Here is an 11555-nt window from a genome sequence, read left to right on the forward strand (position 1 = left end):
ATTTTGATATTTGGTCATAAAAATTTGTCAGGAAAGATTATTTTCAATAAATGTGTATTTTCATTAAGAACAATGTTCCGAGATAGATTTAATTTTTATAAGAAATTATGCCTATAATTGTTTTTAATTTTGCAGAATTTTTGTTTTGATAATATAGATTTTTGAAAATTTATATATTTTTTTTTTGAAAATGAATATTCATTAAAATCTTCTTTTTGATATGTTTTATTTTCGTAGAACAAATCCTTGAAATATTTTTATTAGTTTTTTTTTAATCAATTTCCAAATACAAATTATTTAAATTTTAACCGTAAATTTGCCACTACCAGGAAAGTATATATCAAAAAAAATTATCTGTCATTTTCAGAGGAAAGGAAGTGTATTGGATAGATTTAATTTTTATGAAAAATTATATCTGTGTAAGCGTTTTTTGTTTTGATTTCATAATTTTTTTTTTTTGTTTTACACTTTTTTTTTAATTTTCTTAAGGTACACTGAAGGTACATTTGATTTTCAGAGGAACGAAGTTTTAGACAAACAAGGTTTTCTTTTAGCTCTAAAAAATTTAGTTGATAAGCTTGATAATAAACTCGAATTTATGACATACATTTTAACGATTATCTCTAAATTATTTTATTTAATTTAGAGATAATCGCTAAAATGCATGTCATAAATTCTTGTTTATTTACTGCTAAATAAAATACGGTGCAGCAAAGGGGAATTTCGTTTGTCTAAAATTTCCTTCCGTAGTAAAATATTTTTTCTCTGGGTGTATCCATTTAAAATCAAGGAAATCTAAAATTTGCTTTTTATAAATTTTTTTCTGAAAAATAATAATCATTGAAAACTTCTTTTTTTATTAAATTTTGTTTTTGATATTTCTCTTTTGATCGAAAAGTGGCAATAAAATTTAATTTTCATAACAAATTACTCGGAATGTTTTCAAAGGATATTGTTTTTTTTTTTTTTTTTTTGAAAAGTCCAAACAATTTTTTTTTTTAATTTTTCCCTAAAAAATGGTAGAAAACTTTATTTCCAAGAAAATGTCTAATGAAAATATCTTAAGGCGGATTTGGTTTTTATGAACAATTATCGCCTTACTTGATTTTTTTTTTTTAATTTTGCCGACTTATGTTTTTGAAAATACAGATTTCTAACATATAATTTATTTCTGTTTTAATTTGAAAGTTTTTATTTGTTTTATGTAATTTTTTTATATGACAGTTTTTATTTTTTTTTTATTAAATGTTTTTATTTTTTGTTTTTTTAATTGAAATTCAAAGAAATCTAAAATTTGGTTTGTACATATTTGTTTCTGCACATGAATATTCATTGAAATATTTTTTCTCTTTAAAAGAAATGTGATAAGAAAGTTTGATTTTCGCAAAATAATTCTGGAATATTTTTAAAAAAATTGTTTTTTGATAGATTTTCAAAAAGTCTATTTCCAAAACAGATTTATTAACATTTTTCAAAAACAAAAACAGGGAAGTTCATTTTCAAAAAACGTATCTAAATTTTTTAAAAGAAAATATATTGATTGAAATATATTTTTTCTCTTTAAAAGAAATGTGAAAATTTGGTTTTTACATATTTGTTTCTGTAAATGAATATTCATTGAAATATTTTTTTCTCTTTAAAAGAAATGTGAGAAGAATGTTTGATTTTCGCAAAAAAAATCTGGAATTTTAAAAAAAAAAATAGTTTTTTGGTAGATTTTCAAAAAGTCTATTTCCAAAACAAATTTATTAAAATTTTTCAAAAACAGGGAAGTTCATTTTCAAAAAACTTATCTAAATTTTTTAAAAGAAAATATATTGAGACAGATTTAGTTTTTATAATATTTTTTTTTTAATTTTGTAATTTTTTTATTTTTGAGTATATATATATTTTTAATTTTTAAGGTATAAATTGAAAGTCACGGAAATTGGATTGCCACGGATTTTTTCGGATTTAAAGTTGCCGAACTTTTTGTTTTGAAAATATAAAGTTTTGTAAAATATAATTTATTTTTTTTTTAATTTTTTCGGATTTTTTTTTTTAATTTTGTCGATTTTTGCGTTTTGAAAATATACATTGAAAATCAAGAAATATGAAATTTCTTTCTTATAGAATTTTTTTTCTGAAAATGAATATTCATTAAAAATTTTGTACACATTTAATTTTACATAAAATTTCCTTGAAGGTTTCTTTTTATCTTTCCCTTTCAAATTTGACATAAAAAGTTTAATAAAAAAACATATAAATATAAAAAATTTAAATATTCCTAATAAAAAAATATTTATAAAATTCCTAGAATTTTTCAGTAGTTGTATTGAAATTATTTTTCAAATTGAAAATTATGAAATTATGGTTCAATACAAAGAAAAGGCTTTTAATGCATATATATTCTTCGACGATTTGTTATGAGATTCTGAGAAAATCTATTCCTATTTTTTATATCTCCAAGATCACTTATGCATAACAAATATCTTATTTGTAAACATACAGCAATGACCAAGGCAAACATAAATAATTTTTAATAATAATAATATTTTCATTATTATTTTAAAGAAAAAAAAAACACTTCGTAAAAACAGGCTTGTGATTTTAAAACCATTTTCTAATTTTAGACTTATTTAAATCTATGGCTTAAATTTTAGTATAGTAATAATAAACAAAACATTAACACATCTCTCTCTATCTTCTCTCAACATCACTTTTCCCCCAAAAAAAACTGATTTTATTTAAGTTTAGTTTAAATATAGATTTAATGATATTTAAAATTATTGTTTTTATTTTTGTTTATCTATTCTGTTTTGCATAAAATGTCAATATTATTTTTCTTCCTATCTTTGTTGATAACAAATGAATGCATTTTGAAATTAGAAATAAAATAAAAAAAAATTAAATAATAATTTTATTGTAAATATTTTCTAGAAATATAACATTTTCATACTCTTTTAAAAGAAATCTTTAAAATCAGGAGTTACTTTCCAATCAAATAACGGATACTCTTGAAATCATAGTCATCACACACAATCTCTATTTACTCTATTTACACTGAAAGAAACTATACTATGATTATTATGATTTTATTATTCTCTGTATTATTATTTTTTTTATTTTATTCCTTATTTTGTTACAAGTGTAATATGAGATTTTGAATTGTGGTTAAACTTAAAACCCTATCAAGAAAAATAAACCAAGTAAACTATTATTATATACCATAAAAAAAAGAAAACTAAAACGAAATTATTTTGTAAGTTGTACAGTATTTGTAATAAAAGAAAGAAATATACGATATGAAAAAACAACAAAATACAAAAAATAAAATCGACTTTATTTTCCCTAAGTTTTGATTACAATTGGAGCATCTAGTTTGGTTTAGTTTTCCATTATTTTTTCTCACCTACCATACTTAAATATGGTGCATTTTATCCAATGACATCCATCTAGCATAGATGGATGAATGATTACTTTAGCTTGGTTTGGTTTAGTTTTGGATGTTAACACTTGGAAATATCATCTCAAGTGTTACTTTGTAATCTAAGATGAAAACATTTTTCTACCACAGCTATGGAAAGCTATGATGCTTGATGACTTAATGGGAATGTGGTGAGTGTTATCAAAGATCTTTGATTTCCAAGCCAGTTTATTTCGAAGGTTGGGAAAAGTTTCTTTTTTATGGTATTTTTGGTGGGAACTTTTACGAAATAGTAGGTTAAAAAAATTTATATGAAATTCCATATGAGGGTGGTCTACCGGAACAATATTTAACATACTATACAAACAATGAACGACGATTTTTGAAAATTTGTGATTTATTTTCACGTAATCTCCATTTCCAGAACAGGCCCGGAACTCATACACCGAAAAAAAATCCGTAGTTAAACTAACGCTAAGTTTCATAAAAAAATAACTTTGTCATTCCGTTTGTAACACATCGAAATATTGCTCTAAGACCCCATAAAGTATATATATTCTGGGTCGTGGTGAAATTCTGAGTCGATCTAAGCATGTCCGTCCGTCCGTCCGTCAGTCCGTCTGTTGAAATCACGCTAACTTCCGAACGAAACAAGCTATCGACTTGAAACTTGGCACAAGTAGTTGTTATCGATGTAGGTCGGATGGTATTGAAAATGGGCCATATCGGTCCACTTTTACGTATAGCCCCCATATAAAGGGACCCTCAGATTTGGCTTGTGGAGCCTCTAACAGAAGCATATTTCATCCGATCCGGCTGAAATTTGGTATATGGTGTTGGTATATGGTCTCTAACAACCATGCAAAAATTGGTCCACATCGGTCCATAATTATATAGAGCCCCCATATAAACCGATCCCCAGATTTGGCTTGTGGAGCCTCTAAGAGAAGCATATTTCATCCGATCCGGCTGAAATTTGGTACATGGTGTTGGTAGATGGTCTCTAACAATCATGCAAAAATTGGTCCACATCGGTCCATAATTATATATAGCCCCCATATAAACCGATCCCCAGATTTGGCTTGTGGAGCCTCTAAGAGAAGCATAGTTCATCCGATCCGGCTGAAATTTGGTACATGGTGTTGGTAGATGGTCTCTAACAATCGTGCAAAAATTGGTCCACATCGGTCCATAATTATATATAGCCCCCATATAAACCGATCCCCAGATTTGGCTTGTGGAGCCTCTAAGAGAAGCATATTTCATCCGATCCGGCTGAAATTTGGTACATGGTGTTGGTAGATGGTCTCTAATAACCATGCAAAAATTGGTCCACATCGGTCCATAATTATATATGGACCCCATATAAACCGATCTCCAGATTTGGCTTGCGAAGCCCCAAAGAGAAGTAAATTGCATCCGATCCGGCTGAAATTTGGTACTTGGTATTGTTATATGGTCTCTAATAACCATTGGTCCACATCGGTTCATAATTATATATAGCCCCCATATAAGCCGATCCCCAGATTTGGCTTGCGAAGTCTCCAAGAGAATCAAATTTCACCCAATCCGGTTGTAATTTTGAACATGGTGTTAGTATATGATCTTTAACAACCGTGCCAGAATTGGTCCATACCGGTCCATAATTATATATAGCCCCCATATAAAACGTTCTCCAGATTTGACCTCCGGAGCCTCTTGGAGGAGTAAAATTCATCCGATCCGGTTCAAATTAGGAACGTGGTGTTAGTATATGGTCGCTAACAACCATACAACAATTGGTCCAATCACTCAAAAATTGGTCAATATCGGTTCATAACCATGGTTGCCACTAGAGCCAAAATTAATCTACCAAAATTTTATTTCTATAGAAAATTTTGTCAAACTTTTATTTCTATAGAAAATTTTGTCAAAATTTTATTTCTAGAGAAAATTTTGTTAAAATTTTATTCGGTTCACAATAAAATTTTCATCATTGTCAAAATTTTATTTCTATAGAAAATTTTGTTCAAATTTTATTCGGTTCATAATCATGGTTGCCACTCGAGCCAAAAATAATCTACCAAGATTTTATTTCTATAGAATATTTTGTCAAAAGTCTATTTCTATAGAAAATTTTGTTAAAATTTTATTTCTGTAGAAATTTTTATCAAAATTTTCTTTCTATAGAAAATTTTGTCAAAATTTTTATTTCTATAGAAAATTTTATTTCTATAGAAAATTTTGTTAAAATTTTAATTCTGTAGAAAATTTTGTCAAAATTTTATGTCTACTTTGTCAAACTGAATTATATACGTATTGGATCGATCTTTTTTGATTTAATATATACCACGTATGGACTTACATACAATTTAGAAGACGGTGTTAGGAGGTTTTAAGATACCTTGCCATCGGCAAGCGTTACCGCAACTTAAGTAATTCGATTGTGGATGGCAGTGTTTAGAAAAAGTTTCTACGCAATCCATGATGGAGGGTACATAAGCTTCGGCCTGGCCGAACTTACGGCCGTATGTACTTGTTTTCTAATGAAATTTTCCTTTTTTTAGTATGTATCGAAGATTTTATGAACTAAATGAACAATATGAACTAAAAAGGTAATTTCGTGAGTTGTAGTTAAGTTGTTGCTCAAACACTCATGTTTTTAAATATGCAAATAAAAATAAATCACACGGGGTCAGAAGGAAATGTGATCCGGAGCAATATTATGGTGAAAGAGCATTTTTTCCACCAAGTAGAACAGCTTTTCCTTCAATTCATGGTCCTACAATTCGTAAGGTAGTTGAAGTTGATCTCACCTTGGGAATCGGGAACAATGACTTCTTCGTAGTATTTCATTCAGCATACACGCAAAGAAAAACAACGTTTGGAAAACGTGTACCGAAAACGTTTTTCTTTTGTTAGGGTTTTTTGAATTGCTTCGAAAATTTTAAACTTTTATCACCAAAAAAATTCGTTTGTTACAAAATTTTTATTTTTTCAATAAAAAAAAGTTATTTTTGAAACAACAACACAGTCCATTTCGTTTATATCAAACACTGTTCTTTTCTGACTTTAGGTCTTTAATAAGACACATTTTACAGTTCAAAATTTAATATACTACAATGTAATGTTGAACATTTCTTCGGAATCTTCCGAACATATCTGGAATATATGTAAAAAAAACTTTGGTCGAAGCAGGGATCGAACCCACGACCCTTGGCATGCAAGTCGGACGTAGCAATCACTGCTCCACGGTGCCAAACTAAATGTTTGTTTCTGTTAAATAAACTTTGTTTATTCGGTTCGTGGGCGCCGCAAGCTATGGTATATAAATATAACTTTTATGGATATTTATCTATTGATGACCATAACAGGTACATAGCTCAGTGGTTAGTGTGTTGGCTTACAAAGTGCATGGTCCGCGGTTCGATTCTCCGTCCAGGCGAAAGGTAAAAAAAATTTTAAAAATTTATAAAATGTTCTCGGATATTTCGATACACCATCGGTGATCATCTTCAGCGAGATATTATCTATAAATTGTAATAATTTAAATATTTTACAATATTAACTTTAACAACGTTTTGAAACAAAAATATAACATTAATTATATTTACATTTTACAAAGTAATAGACTTTCTCCTTACAATGCTCATGTCTAACTGATTTATTATCTTAATTGTGTTTGCGATTTTGTATTAGATTTCTGTAAATCTGTGCACAGTGGTCTGTGTCGGCTTTGAAGTTGATGCGTTCCTCAGAGGGAGTATTTATTATATGTAGCATCTCCAATGTATATCTCCTCCTAGTATTCTCTTCCATCGTCAGTATTTCAACATTTTTGAAGTTTGGTATGTGTCCTGTGGTTTTGCCATGTGCTGCAAGGGCCGTTTTTTGTTCTAAGGGCTTGTCTTTCATCTTTTGGTCGGATTTGTGTTTGTTTGTATTTGGATTTTAGTGGTGCCAACATAAGCCATCGGACATGGATTGTTTTCATCCCCATCGCATTTTATTTTATATACTACATTTGATTTGTCTTCCAGTTTTATCTTATTCTTAGTTTTGCTGAAAAGGTCATATATCGTTTTGTTACATTTTTGGGCCATTTTGTAATTATCCTTGTTGTATATGTTTGATTTTTCAAATCTTTCGGAGAAGCCTGGGACATATGTCATCTTTTTGAAAACCATAGATGTGGCTTCCTGTTTGTCATCATTTGTATCTTTTTTATTTTTCACGTACTTTAGAAGATCGCTAATTTTCTTATTGGGGAAGTCATTATGTTGTAGAATCTGTCGTATTTTCTTCTCGTTAGCCTTATGAAATTTTACGTCGCTTATGTTTAAAACCCTGTTTATAAAATTTGTGGCAGTGTTGCTCTTAATACGTCGAGGATGATTGGAGTGAAAGTTGATTAGTCTTCCCGATGCTGTGTTCTTTCCAATGTGCGCCTCAGACGAAGTTTAATTGCCCTTACACATTTTTTAAGGGTAAAACGAATTTCGTTTATCTAAAAAAAATTTTCCATGACACACAAAATCATCAAATCATTCCAATGTGTGCCTCAGACGAAGTTTAATTGCCCTTACACATTTTTTAAGGGTAAAATTTCGTTTATCTAAAAAATTTTAGTGCGTTGTAATATTTTTTTTCTGTTAGAAATTGTAAGAGACAACTTTTTAAATACATTTTGAATGGTCGAGGCTTAGGTTAGGTTAGGTTAGGTTAGGTTATGTGGCCGATGTATCAGGCTCACTTAGACTATTCACTCCATTGTGATACCACAGTGGTGAACTTCTCTCTTATCACTGAGTGCTGCCCGATTCCATGTTAAGCTCAATGACAAGGGACCTCCTTTTTATAGCCGAGTCCGAACGGCGTTCCACATTGCAGTGAAACCACTTAGAGAAGCTTTGAAACCCTCAGAAATGTCACCAGCATTACTGAGGTGGGATAATCCACCGCTGAAAAACTTTTTAGTATTCGGTCGAACCATTGCACCACGGTGGCTCCCACCGAGACTTGCTTTTTATATTTCGGGATTTGGTAATCTACCATCTGACAGCTCCATTTTTCGAGAAAAAAAATTGTTCGCGTTGGATCCCACTCAATGTGTCAATTGCTCAAAAGAAGGCTCGTATCGATTGGTCGAATGACGAATCACTTTTCACCACGACAATCGGAGCTCTCACACATCGGCTCAAACAAATGCATTTTTGAGCACTCAAAACATCGATTGGATGGGTCATCCGCCGTATAGTCCTAAATTGGCACCGAATTACTTATTTCTGTTCCCGTTCGTAAAAAATAAAATAAGAGGTCAACATTTTTCAACACCTGGAAAAGTGGTTCAGAATTCATGTTTAGGAGATACCTCAATCAGAGTTGCAAAAGAGCTTCGAAAAATGATTTAACCAATTATTAATATTTGCTTTTGTTCTCTAAACCCGAAATATAAATAGTAATCCTCGTATTATACGCCTTTTCAGATATTTTCCTCATGATTTTGGGATTAGGCAGATTTATAATGAGATATGAACTTACCATAGCAGATAAAACCAACATTTTTAATTTAAATAGATTAACGCATCCATCAGATACTTACCTAGAACGAAAGGAGAGAGACATTAAATTCATGTATAATTTGGTAGGCACATGTTTAATAAAATTCTGAAGAGAGAATATGAGAATTTGAGAAAAGAGATGTCATTCCTATTTCTACCATGAATATAGATTAATAAATTCCATTCCATTGGAGCACAGATTTACTCTCTCTCTCTCTCTCTCTCTCTCTCTCTCTCACATGCTCAATTTCAACACTAGACTGCTATAGGACACCCCAATAACAGCCATTCGTATCATATTAATACAAAACATTTGAAATGAGTCTACTCTATAATCGCTTTAAAACAGTTCAATTATAATTTCAATAGAACAATAGAAGTGCATAAAAACAATATATGAACACAGTAGATCTGATTTAAGATGTATACCTTGTACTTTAGTTGTATTAATATTCAAGGTTCAAATGGTTAACAACAGGAAACTTCTTCAATTGACATAATCGTTGCTTGAAAGAATATGACAACTCAAACAAAAAATACAAAAAACAATCAATAAATATAAACCCCCCAAATGATATTACCTATTGACCCTAATGTATTGTTATGTGAGCGCGCATTGTGATTAAATTAACATTCATTAACAATTCAAACATTTTAAACATTTTGGAAATGCTCACTCGTACTGCTATCACCAATACACATAGGCACACATTGTGGATTCGGTCATTCATTCATATTGATAATTTTTAATGTGGAGGCTTGTAAATGCCCCCACAAACCACAAACCACAAAACAATGCAAAGAAGAAAGACCAAAAGAAAGGCATCTCTTTTTCTAGGGGGCCTACAACAAAATCGTACAACAATAAATAACTGACCAACTGACAGAGAACATAAGCATGCTGTATATTTGTCTAAGCATTGGTGAGAATAATGGGGGATTGTGTGTTTTGATCCGAGTTTTATGGACAAAAATAAATGCAAATACAGTAAAAGAATGTGTGTAAACAAAACGCCAGTAAAAACAAATTCAAATAGTATAAAATACAGGTTCCCCACTTTGAAAGAGTAAAAGAAAGAGTTGAGATAAGACTCTCTCTGTAGTCTCCAACAACTCTGAACTGATTTTGTTCTATTCATTTCAATACATGTACTGATATTTAAACAAGTCTCCAAATCAAAATCAGTGCAGCAGAGAGCATTCAGTAAATAAGAGATAGCTTTGTGCTCTGAGGAATAAGCTGAGGAATAGAGTTACCAACTTAATCGGGGTTTAAATACAAATCTGACAATACACATTTTTATTAAATATATTTTATATGCTAATATCTATTGTTGTTCCACTGCCTTAAGTATATAAAAAAGGCAAATTTATAATTCTTTTGGAATATTTTGGATAAAAATGTTCAAAATCAATCTTTGTTCTGTTTTGAAAATTAACTAAAATTACTTCGTAGGGCAAATTGACCAACATCGAATTTGTAAATATTTTTATGATATAAATATTTTTATTATAATTCAGACAATATGTTTATTGGGGTAAAGGGGTACACGGTAAATAACAAATTATTCACAAACAAATCAAAAAGATTAAAAGAAAAAAGCATGCCCGGTTCCAAAGATTTTCCCTTTACACGAATTCTTTTGGCATTGATTCCGAGACAAAGAAGCGGAGAATTGAAGTAAGGATACAGAATTCTCTTTTAAATTTGAGTTTCGTATTTGATTCCAGGAAACCTATTTTAATTCATTAATTTTATTATATTTTTTTTTTCTCCATGTGCTTTCAAAGTCGTTTAAAAACGTGATAAAGTTTTATTTCTTAATTCTTAAAAAAAAATTAGAACAATTAGGGTATTTTCTTAATATATTATTTTTAGCGGGGAAGGTTCAATAATCAACCGGCAACACTGGTTTTCCTCCTCCTTTATCATCCAACAAAAAAAGCACCGCCAAAAAAGTAGTGAAAATGTTCTTTTTGGATCCGGAAGTGGTGCAAAATTGGCGCAGAAGTGTGACCCGAATTCAGTGTTTTAGATATGAATTAAACAATTTTGTGATATTTTTCCAAATAAATATTTTGTAAATTTTTTTTATGATTTAAAATGCATCCTAACGTTTGTCAGAAACTTTGACCTCAAACATTTTCAAAAAATTTTCTACAATGGATTTAAAATTTTTTCGGCAAAATTTGAATAATTTGTACCATTTTATTATTTCTTACTACATTTTTACCCTTTTTGAAACAAAAAAGTTAAAATTACTTATTATAAATATGAAAAACGAGTAATAAAAAATTGAACTTCCTGTGTAGTTAAAATGAAGAACATCTTTTGGAGAATATTTTTGGAAGTGCTTTTAAAGTCGTGCCTTTAGAAGAACTTCCAAATTTTTTTGCTCGACAGTGGAAGACATAAACATAAATATGGCAGTCGTTCTAAACTCTCATTGTTTAATAGTCAATGACACATAAACATAAATATGGTAGTCGTTCTAAACTCTCATTTTTTAATAGTCAATGACACAATCTTCTGCATTTTTCTATTTATTTTCATACTTGATATTCATCCATCTGAAGTATGATTAATGCAACGATCATAACTCATACGA

The 11555-nt window shown here is 29.8% G+C and overlaps 1 protein-coding gene across 1 annotated transcript in view; it reads right to left on the bottom strand.

The window, feature by feature from the left end:
• hiw (MYC binding protein highwire) overlaps positions 1-11555 on the bottom strand; it is a 153735-nt gene that overhangs the window by 83964 nt on the left and 58216 nt on the right. The gene's annotated exons all lie outside the window — the stretch shown is intronic.

This window comes from Haematobia irritans, chromosome 3 (genome assembly GCF_050003625.1).
Source record: "Haematobia irritans isolate KBUSLIRL chromosome 3, ASM5000362v1, whole genome shotgun sequence".
In the NCBI taxonomy this organism is placed as follows: Eukaryota; Metazoa; Arthropoda; class Insecta; order Diptera; family Muscidae; genus Haematobia; species Haematobia irritans.